This window comes from Olea europaea, unplaced genomic scaffold (genome assembly GCF_002742605.1).
Source record: "Olea europaea var. sylvestris unplaced genomic scaffold, O_europaea_v1 scaffold727, whole genome shotgun sequence".
NCBI lineage: Eukaryota > Viridiplantae > Streptophyta > Magnoliopsida > Lamiales > Oleaceae > Olea > Olea europaea.
The window spans coordinates 38,163-48,867 of record NW_019265672.1 but is presented as its reverse complement, the minus strand read 5'-3'; the positions used below and the strand labels follow the sequence as shown (position 1 = coordinate 48,867).

The window sequence follows — 10,705 nt, the reverse complement described above, 5'->3', positions numbered from 1 at the left end:
TCTCCAAACCTACATCATTAACAATACCTATCTCTAGATCAAGAAGATTAGTTTCACCAAATGTCACATGCATGGATTCTTCAACTATTAAAGTTCTTTTTTTAAAAAAGAAAACTTTATAAGCTCTGCTAGTCAATGAATATTCAAGAAAGATCCCTATATCAACGTTTTAATCAAAATTTTCCAAATTTCTTTTAGTGCTCAAGATAAAACATTTACAACCAAACACTTTAAAGTAATTGATATTGAGAAATCTATTTTTCAAAGTTAGTATGGAGTTTATGTTTTCTTTTGATTAATCCAGACTTTATTTATAATATGGAAAGCGACTTCGATCCCAAAATATTTTGGTAAACTATTTTCATTTATCACAGCTCGAGCCATTTTTTGCAATGTACAATCCTTCCTTTTTTTTACACCATTTTGTTAAGGAGTTCTATTTGCCAAAAAATTATGCTTATAACCACAAGTTTTGCAAAAATCATCAAAAGCAATATTGTCAAGATTCTCCACCGCGATCACTCCAATTTGTAGTAAGAGTGTACCTTCAGTTTTGAACCTTTTTACAGAAATGTTTAAATATATTCAAAGCTTTATCCTTTAGATTCAAAAATAAGACTAAGTAGATTTAGAAACGTCATCACAATGATGAAAGCATAATGTTTACAACTTAAACTTGCGGTTCTAGATGGTCCAAAAAGACCCATACAGAGAAGTTATAAAGATTTTGTACTTAATGAATATTGCTTTTATTTGAAAGAGTTCTTCACTTGTTTTTCAAAATGATATGCATCATAAATTTTATTTTTCTCAAATTTCAAAATTAGCAAACCATTGAGAAAACAATTTTTTGGAAAATACTTGAAAGTAGGTCCATGCAAACATGTCTTAATCTTCTATAGCACAATCCAGTATCATCTTATAATCTTGATAAGCATTTTTTTTAAAAAAATTCAAAGTCAATACTTATGACATAAACATCCCCTTTTTGGGCATCCTATAAACACTATCTCTTTTGAAATAACATTCTCCATAAGGAATTTAGAATAATCAAATTTGATATGATAACCATTACCACATAACTGACTAATGCTAAACAAGTTATACTTGAGGTTATCAACTAATAAAATATTTTCAATAGAGGGAGACTAAAGATTACCAATGTTTTCAATGCTAATGATTTTTTCTTTAGCATATTCTCTTCAAATATAACAAAACCTCAATCCTTCTTTTTGAACCTTGAGAGCATTCACTATCCGAGAATCATTCGATCTTTATCTCCTTTGGAACCTATAAAAATAATTCAATTTTAGTTCTTTGGTACTCATATAACTTGGGTCCTTAGTTATTAGTGTTTATGGACTTTTGAATCCACTCTTGTTTACTTTCAAAGTGCAACCTCTTTTTTGTGGAACAATTAAAAGATACATGTCCATTTTTATTGCAAAAGACACAACATTTGGAATAGGGGAAATAGAGGTTTTAACAATGAAATTTTTAAGAGACTTTTGTTTTAAAAATAATTTGTATCCAATTCTTGCTTTATCAAAAACACATTTTTGTTCACCAAACATTAAATCAAATTTTTTCTTACCTTGAGTGAATTTGCGAACAATTTGAGTCAAATCAAAAATCTTTTCTTGTAAAGAGAAATTCTCTTTAATTAAAAAATCGCAATTAACTTTTTCTTTTTCAAAATCTTTTTAAATTTTAAAAAGTTTCTTTACCTCCTTTTCTAATAAAAAAAATATTTCTTTTTGATAATAGTCTGGTTTAGAATAAGTTTCTCAAATTCTTTAAGAATTTCATCAAAAGAGGTAGATAATTCATCATATGAACAATTTTCATTTGAATTTACCTCATTTCAATACTCATAAAGTACATGTTGGCAACTTCTTCTTGAATTTCATTTTCATCATGATCTTAATCATTACTTTCATCCCATGTCGCTTGGAGTGCCTTCTTTTTTCTAATTTTTTTTTTTTTATTTGGACACTCAATTTTCATATAACCTAGTTTGTCACAATCATAGCAAACAATCTTATTACTTTTATCTTCACCCTTTTCTTCTTTATTTTGAAATTGCCAAATATTACAAAGACTCCTCCAATTTTGACATGAAGAGCTAGGTCAGCGAATTCTCCATCATTTATATTTTTGCTTGAAGGGCCTTCATCCATTACCAACTTTAAAGAAATTTGGTGTTTTTCTTCATCTATGCTTTTCATTGTTTTTTCCTTTGTCTCGATACAATTTAGCTCAATATCATCAATGTTTCATAGAGCTCATATAATGGATATGTATTGATATCTTTGGAGTTTTCTATGAACATTCTCAACAAATTCCAATCAGCCAAGAGAGACCTAAGCATTTTACTCACAAATTCACTATTAATAAATTTTCGATCAAAGTCTTTGAAGCCATTAACAATATCGGTAAAACGAGTAATCATATCATTAATAATTTCATTTTGTTTTGTATAGAAAATTTCAAATTCTTTTACCAAAATATTTATTTCAATTTCTTTTACTTTACTAGTGCCCAAGTGTGTGATTTTTAAAGCGTGCCATATATCAATAGTGGAATCACATGTGCTAAGGCGATTGGATTCTTTCTTATCTAAGGCAAAATAAAGTATGTTTTTGGCTCTAGCAATCAATGTAGTTTTCTTTTATCCTCTTCATCATATTCCTCTCTAGATTTTGAAATTGTTTGATCCGATTTATCATCCTCTTTAATAACCTTTTTAGGTACATGGAGACGAGATTCAACGACTTTCCGAACATTATAATCTATAGATTGAACATAAATATATCTCTTGGATTTTGGGCACAAAATCACAATTTGAGGTTATTCCTGAATGCGGGCTATAATTATGCTATGTACGCGACAATATTTTCTTCATTAGGAGTGCGGCCAGAAAAGAAAAAAATAACACTTATGATTTAAGATTGGATACTGACTACCTTCATCTAATTGACTTTATTTTGAGAGAATTGTGCTTAAATGTTTTTTAAAATAGATAGAAAAAGAGAAGAAAGTAGAGAAATCAATAGATTTGTGCGTATTATATTAAGAACCAAAGCCACATATTTACTGGGAAGAATTGAAGATACAATGGTAATAATGATAGCCCAGGAATAATTAATCAAGATAGTGCGAATTGGTTTTTAAAACTTTTTTTGAAAAGTAAACTTAAATCAAGCAAGCAAAGGATATGTTGATCAATTAATAATCTTAAGCAAATAAAAGCAAGTAGATCAATCAAATAACAAAATTAAATAAGATGTCAATAAATAACAGGGTAGAAAAGATGCAAACGATATAATTGTGGAGGTTAGATCCAAGACAATGATTTATATCCTCCATTATCAAGCTCTCTGGCACAAGCGAGTAAGACCTTTTTCACTATATTGATTGACTTATGGTGCAATTCAAACATTTACAAAGCTTTCAGTGACTTATAAACAAAGAACACCGATTCTTATACAATATTGAGTTTGACAGGATCTCAATATGACCCACACTATTGAATTTTAAGGGAAGGTATATAGTATTGAAAAGAATAGACGTGATATACTAGCGTCTATAAATACCAATACCACATATAATTGAAAACACACGAAAAACTCATAGTACCCCATATAAAACTTGTATTCAAAACAATTCTTTCACAATTTTTGTAAATTTGAAGACTTAAAAGTAAAGTAAGTTTTTTTCTTGTTTTGTAATTCTCTTTATTTTTAATTAAATAATATTTATTTTTACTTATAATTATTCCAATTTAATTTAAAAACTTTATAATAACTTTTTTTTTTGCATGTAATTTTTTTTTGTTTTATTTGTTAAATCATTCAGTTTCTTTTTTTTATCAGTTGGATTGGATGAGGTGAAGTAATGCGTGAAAATGGAGAAATACTACATGGAGGTGACCATGCACGGAGTCTCTTAGGGATGGCAATTTGAACCGTCAAAATCGAAAATGGCGGTTAACCGAACCGAATGGGGCCAAAAAAATCGAACCAATGGTGCAATGGGGCGGATATGGTTTTTATTTTAATGAACCGATTTGTGGCGGTGCGGGTATGGTATTTACGCCGTTGAACCGAAACCAAACCGATTACCCGCTAAAAAAAGTAAAAAAAATTGAATTGATTATTAGGCTTTACACTATTTTTCTATGTAGTCCAAAACAAAATTCCCCCCATTACATCTACTTGACTCAATCGGTCAACTCACTTACCATTAGCCCATAATCATTAGTATGACAGTATATAAATGCAAACACTACTCTCCACAAACCACAAACTCACGCACCGCTCTTTTTATTGTTAATTTTTTCTATTATGTGTAGAAAATTCTACTTCGTCATCATACTCTATAACTTGTGCAATGTTTAGCGAGAAGGAAGCTGACGAAGAGGTACATTTTTTTTATTTAAATCTTAGTTAAGACCATTCTAAAATAAGTAGTATTGTTATATTCTCTACTTATATTTCTAATTTACTACATAGGAATCAACTTTGAGTGTTGATCTATGCTAGTAAAACTTGTGGGGAAGAATGAATCAAGTAATTTCGATGCATAACAATTAAGAATGAAGGAAAAGTTTAGTATCGTTATATTTATAATATTGTTTATTAAATTTGTATTTTACAATTGAAAATTGGGATAATGCTTGCATTTTCGTTTGGAATATTACGTTTTTGTTTTCATTGACTTTTTTCATAAATTGTTTTATATCAATTTGACGGATGAACCTATAAAAAATAATTTATTTTCGTGGTTATTAATCGAATTGAACCATGCCGAATCAAGATACGAACTGAACCAATTTACGTGGTTATGTTGCGGTTATGGTATGGTCAAAAAATTGGTGGTGCGGTTATGGTTTTAGCCAAACCGAACCATAACCGAACCATTACCAACCCTAGAGTCTCTTTCACAAATATGAATATCTCAAATTCCCCACTGACCCCATTAGCCTTCATCTCTCCCCGCTACTAATTTTAACAAATAGTTATATAAACTAAAATCAAATATCATACAACGTAATGTAAAATACCAAAAAAACTACTCAAAGTAAATATCTCAAATGATTCATAGCCATACGACCCATGCCAGAAAATTCAAATAACATATATTGCAATTTCTATCTTACAAATATAACATAACATAGATTATAACTCTCAAAAACTAGATAAAACACAATTTTTTTTTTCCAATTTCAAGTGTTAATTTCCGATCTTAGCCAAGATAACCTTCATTGAATATTTTGAATTTTGATTTGATTGGGTCTTTCTCTCATATTGACCTTTTTACAAAGAAATTAAAAAATTATTAGTATTTTTAAATAACCATGTCCGACTTTTTTTTTGACATCACTATCCATGTAACTTATAAGTGCTTGTAAAAATGAGTGATGTTGGGTCTACCATCTCCTCAAATTCATTTCAGATAATATGAAACTTTAGGAATAAGAATTAAGGATCCCAACCATGCGCAACATGGGCAAAGAATTAAGGATCCAAACTATGCGCAAAAGGGGAAACCTGTGATTGTTCTTGCATTACCACGAATTAACTTCTCCAAATAGTTTTCGTCGAAGAATTTTATTGCACATTTCATTTAAGATGAGTAGAAAATTATTCCACAGCATTGATATTATTGGTAAGGTGGTAAGTCTTTGAAAGTTCTTGAGGAACAATGTTACCATATATATGTACCGTGAAAACATTTATTAATTAACAGGAACATTCATAGTGGTGCTGGTGCTAAAATCAAATTATTGTTCTGTTTCAATATCATGCACCAGTATTGACAATTTTTGAATAATATAAATTCTACACATTCTACATTAATAATAAAATAATAAATACAATACTCGTACAATGCATGAGATGAAGACTAGTCTTAATAGAAGATTCTAAAGATTGTAAAAAAGGACAAAAGGATAAATGTACAAACACACACACATAGTAGCTTCCAAGATAAAAGTACGGTTAAAGGAGCAATATTGGATCCCTGCACAACTATTCCTTTTTCTGACAATTAAATCCCCAAACTTTCAATTCTTGTATTAGTCCAATTAGATAAAAATCTTCTCATATTGTGTCAACTATGCACTTGAAAGGTATATGGCCTCTTACAAAGGAGGATTTCTTCCACTCAACGTCTCTTTAGACTTAACACGTGACATTTGTAGGTGGCGGGAGTGATAGTGAGAAATTTGGTAGTAAACATGATGTTAAAGAAATCAATCTGTTTTTCTTTCAGAGATTGAATTGAGGACACTCTATCAAAACGACCATTTAGATCGACAGGACTCATCCGAATCATCCTAGTAGATCCGACACGTGTCGTGCGCCAATGTTAGATACTAGCTAAATGTCAAATCCACCACCAAGGCAACTTTGACTTAGTTTGACTTGTAACATGTTTTTATAATAACTTTGACAGAGTTCTCTCTAAAATGTGGACTAAAACCATCTGAAATAAAATAAAATTTTTCGAACATGTAATTTAAAATAGGCTTCACCGGCCCCTTCAAATATAAACCTTAGAAAATAAAGCACACATGAATGAAATCTATACTTCTTAACAAGCTAAAAGACTCCAAATTGTACAGCATTTACAAAATTGCAGCGAAACCGTAATATGAATATGCTTTTCGACAAGAGATGCATATATTCCTATAAATGAACTATATAAAAAAAAAGTTATACAACTAATGATAATGCGTGGTTCAATTTGGCAGATCAACAGACTCTTCGCTGCTCAATTCAGCTACTATCTGAAAGGAAATGGGATTACAAAATATATGAGATTATAGCTCAGTGAATGGATAATTTGCAAATGAGTATATCTTATCCATTTATGCATATTTTCTAAAAATTCTCGCTCTATTAAAACTTTGAAAATTCTGAAATTTAATAACACTTTTAAAACTAACCATGGTTACATCATAAAATTTTTTTTTCTTAATTCTAGATAAGCAACTGTAAGGTATAATAAATATAAATAATCCAATATCAATAAATATAAGTGAAAATATCCTGTCACAATACTATAAGCTGAAATCATTACTCTAAAAACTGAATAAGCTACATTCCGTAGTCTAAAATCTGATAAGCTGTAAAATACTGAAAAATCACACCAAAAAGATACCCCGAAACAACCTTACTCATGTATCGATTACTACCGATATACATGGCAAAGCTATTCAATTCTGAAATTCTGGTCATACATACGCAGAGCTACCCCAAAGGCTAATCACCCTAGTACACAGCCCAAAGCCTATGTGTGTACGAGAGTGGGTCCCAAGGACCTCTGATAATCTGATCATATACTATGGAAACACATTTACAATAGTGCAGAACGGGTAAAATCACCATAACTAGTCATACACTGTGGAAACACATTCACACTAGTGCAGACAAGGGTAAAATCACCTAGATACTTTCTGGTGGTTTTTAGAAATAACTTTAGCTATACTAAAACATTTAAATTCATATAACATGCTAATCAAATGATTTAATTGAACTGAATTTAACTTTAAAAATATCTGATTATAAATTCACTTTATTCTAAAAATCATGCTGTCAAAATCAATTGTATGAAATAATAATAAATACTAATTTCTGAAAAATAAGTTTATCCACTCACTCTAAACAAGCTACTGGTTATGATGGTCAACAAGTTTTTTCCCATCTCTTTGTCACCACCTGAAAGACAATATAAAATAACTAATTTAACCACTATCCTGCTAAGTAGTTTTAAATATTGATGATCGAATCTAAAACTTGATTTCTCGATACTTGAATAATTTTCCCCACTTCAAGCTAATTCAACTTTCTAGTCCATTTTCTAATAGCTAATTCATCACAATAACCTTTATTCTAATCATGAAAATAATTATCCCATCTTCCAATCTAGCAAAACTAATAACCATAATTGAACCAATTAAATTTACATTTTGTTCCATAAAACCATTCTTCCAAGTGAATATTTCGTGATAACTATCATTTTTCCAAACTATCTTTACTCTAAAATCTAAGTAAAAATTCTAGGGTTATTCAAAAACGGTATAACTTAGCTTGTATATACACAACCCCTATATATAACTTAGTCCAATACATAGGTTTCAACATTTGTCATATAACTTCATTCAAACCTTTAAAATCTGAAAATCAAATGTTTGACAAAAACGGCACTAAAGTTCCACAATATTGCATTATGACACCAAATTCTATATATTGAAAACTGTCACCAAAATATGGACAGAAATAACACTTTTCTATGAAGATTTCGAAAATAGCACCTTCATTACATAACCCGAAAATTTCTTTAGGAAAAATGGAGAATTTCAACATCAAATCCTTAATTTAAGTGTTTAACATCATAGTCTCAAGAATTTCAAAGAAAATATATTTCTTTCACAAACCCATCTCAAATTCCACTTTCTTCAACACTAATTGACAATTACATAATTCCTTTGCCATAATTTAGTTATAACCTCAGATACATATTCATAATCTTAGATTCTTGTCCAACTTTAAACATTAGTAATTGTTTACAAACCATAAATTCAAGAATTATTTCCCATAAATACATCTTTTACCTACCTGAAGAAATTAAGGAAGAACTTTAAGGACCATGTTGGTATTGCCATAATTTTTTCTTCCTCTTCCTTCTTCTTCTTCTTCTTCCTTTTCTTTCTTCATTTCTTCTTCTCTTTTTCCTTTTCTCTATCTCTTTCTTGATTCTTCTTGGTTTCTCTCCCTCTTCGCCGGCTCAAGTATGTGTTTGTGTGTGTTTTCAATTGTAAAATGGGTCAAAGGTTGTAATATAAAGGTCCACCTACTCCATATTGCAAGGAAAGTCCCCCTCTTCTTTAGTAGAATGTAAATTAAATCCTCAACTTCCTAAAATATATAAATAGATCCCAACATTTTTATTTTGTCTAACTGAAACCTTCAAAATTTTTGTCATAATAAATTAAATCCCAATTAAAATAATTTATTTCATTTTAATCCCTTTTTGACTTTAACTTTGACAATTTTGCTTTTGATATTTGACTAGTAAAATTTGGATTGTAACAATCTTACCTCCTTAAAAGAATTTTGTCCTCGAAATTCAATCAAATAGAATTCAATGTACATGAAGCTATGAAGCACACGTAATGAATGAATTCTCCAACAACCTTTAACCAAACACAATTTCATTCTTTCATATCTTGCATCTTATATGGCTTTTTCTATGTTGAGCTCCCTTTAACTTCACAAGCAATCTTAACGAACCAGGTAAATCTGACATTTACTAGCTAAACCTTTGAGATAGACCACACATTCTTAAATACCAAATGACCCCATTGTAAAACCCATCATTAAACAGTTGTAACCAAGTTCTAAATAACATCTCAAAGACTAATAAATGATATTCTCAACTTTTCGTATCACCAATTCTTGGAAAATTTGATCATTGGCCAATCTAAAGTTCAAGATACTACTTTTCCTATTCTTCAAAACTTCATCCTATGTTAAACCCGATTAACGTTCATTTGCCAATTTTCATCACAATAAACACGTCTTTAAGGTATTTCAATATCATATATAACCTCAATTATCGTCAATCGTGTCTAGTTCTTATATGTCAATTCCATGAAAATAGTAATTATCCAAGTCCCCTTTAATTAATAACCATAAATGATAACTTATCTTCTAAACTTGCCTTCGCAGTGTTTGACATTATAAGAAGCTACACGATGCAATTTAGTTACATAACTCCCTACAACTAAGCCAAAGATAGATACTCAAACTCCACCATATACTAACAATCTTATCTATACATAATTTCATAAATCTACCTCATGAACCGATTATATCATTTGAAAAGAATATTGTAACCTTTATCAATCTATTAACAATGATCCAAATACCATTTTGTCTCCATTCTATCTACTTGAAACCCAAAAAAAAATAAAAAAATAAAAAATAAAAAATAAAAAAAATTTGAGGGTAACTACTTCCATTCTTAACTGATAATATCTACAAAAATTCAATCATTCATGATTCTCTAAAATTCCAATTATCCCCCAACAACAATTGAGATTGTTCAATATGATATTCTTTTCCTTTAATTCTATGTCACTCAATGATAATATATACACAACTTCAATTTCCATCATTTCAAATAAAAATATTCCTTAAATTCCAATAATAGATAATTATCGATGATTCTCACAATGTGATAACATAAAAAATCCTAAATTCAACCCCAATATAACCAACTCTAAATCATGTTTTAATCATGTCTCTTCAACAATCTATCGTATAATTCATAATTCCTCATCTTACTTCAGAACACTTTTGAAACCTTAACATAATCAATTATCATAAATCAAACCCTCATCAACTTTAGATATAAGAGTAAATATTTCCTTTTCTATTAAAGCTTGCTCCGTCTCACTTTTTCTTTTCTTTCTATTCACTCCCTGAAATACTCAATTACACACCAATTTCTTAAATAAGGAAATAAAATACAATACCCAGTCTTTATTTTGACTTCCTTTTTAATGGCATCACCTTGACCAACTCTATTATTCACCATAACTAAAATTCCATCTTCCTGGTATCATAATATGAAGACATATTCCTGTTGACTTCATGTATAGACAAGAAGCTTACATCGAAATAACATAGCTAAA

General features: G+C 29.7%; 1 long non-coding RNA gene across 1 annotated transcript; it reads right to left on the bottom strand.

Moving 5' to 3' along the window:
- Positions 1 to 6,518: 6,518 nt before the first annotated feature.
- LOC111390927 lies at positions 6,519 to 8,802 on the bottom strand. Its single transcript, XR_002702031.1, has 2 exons — positions 8,625 to 8,802; positions 6,519 to 6,793 (listed from the first exon to the last, which is right to left on the bottom strand). It is a non-coding gene; the product is annotated as an uncharacterized LOC111390927 (long non-coding RNA).
- Positions 8,803 to 10,705: the final 1,903 nt, after the last annotated feature.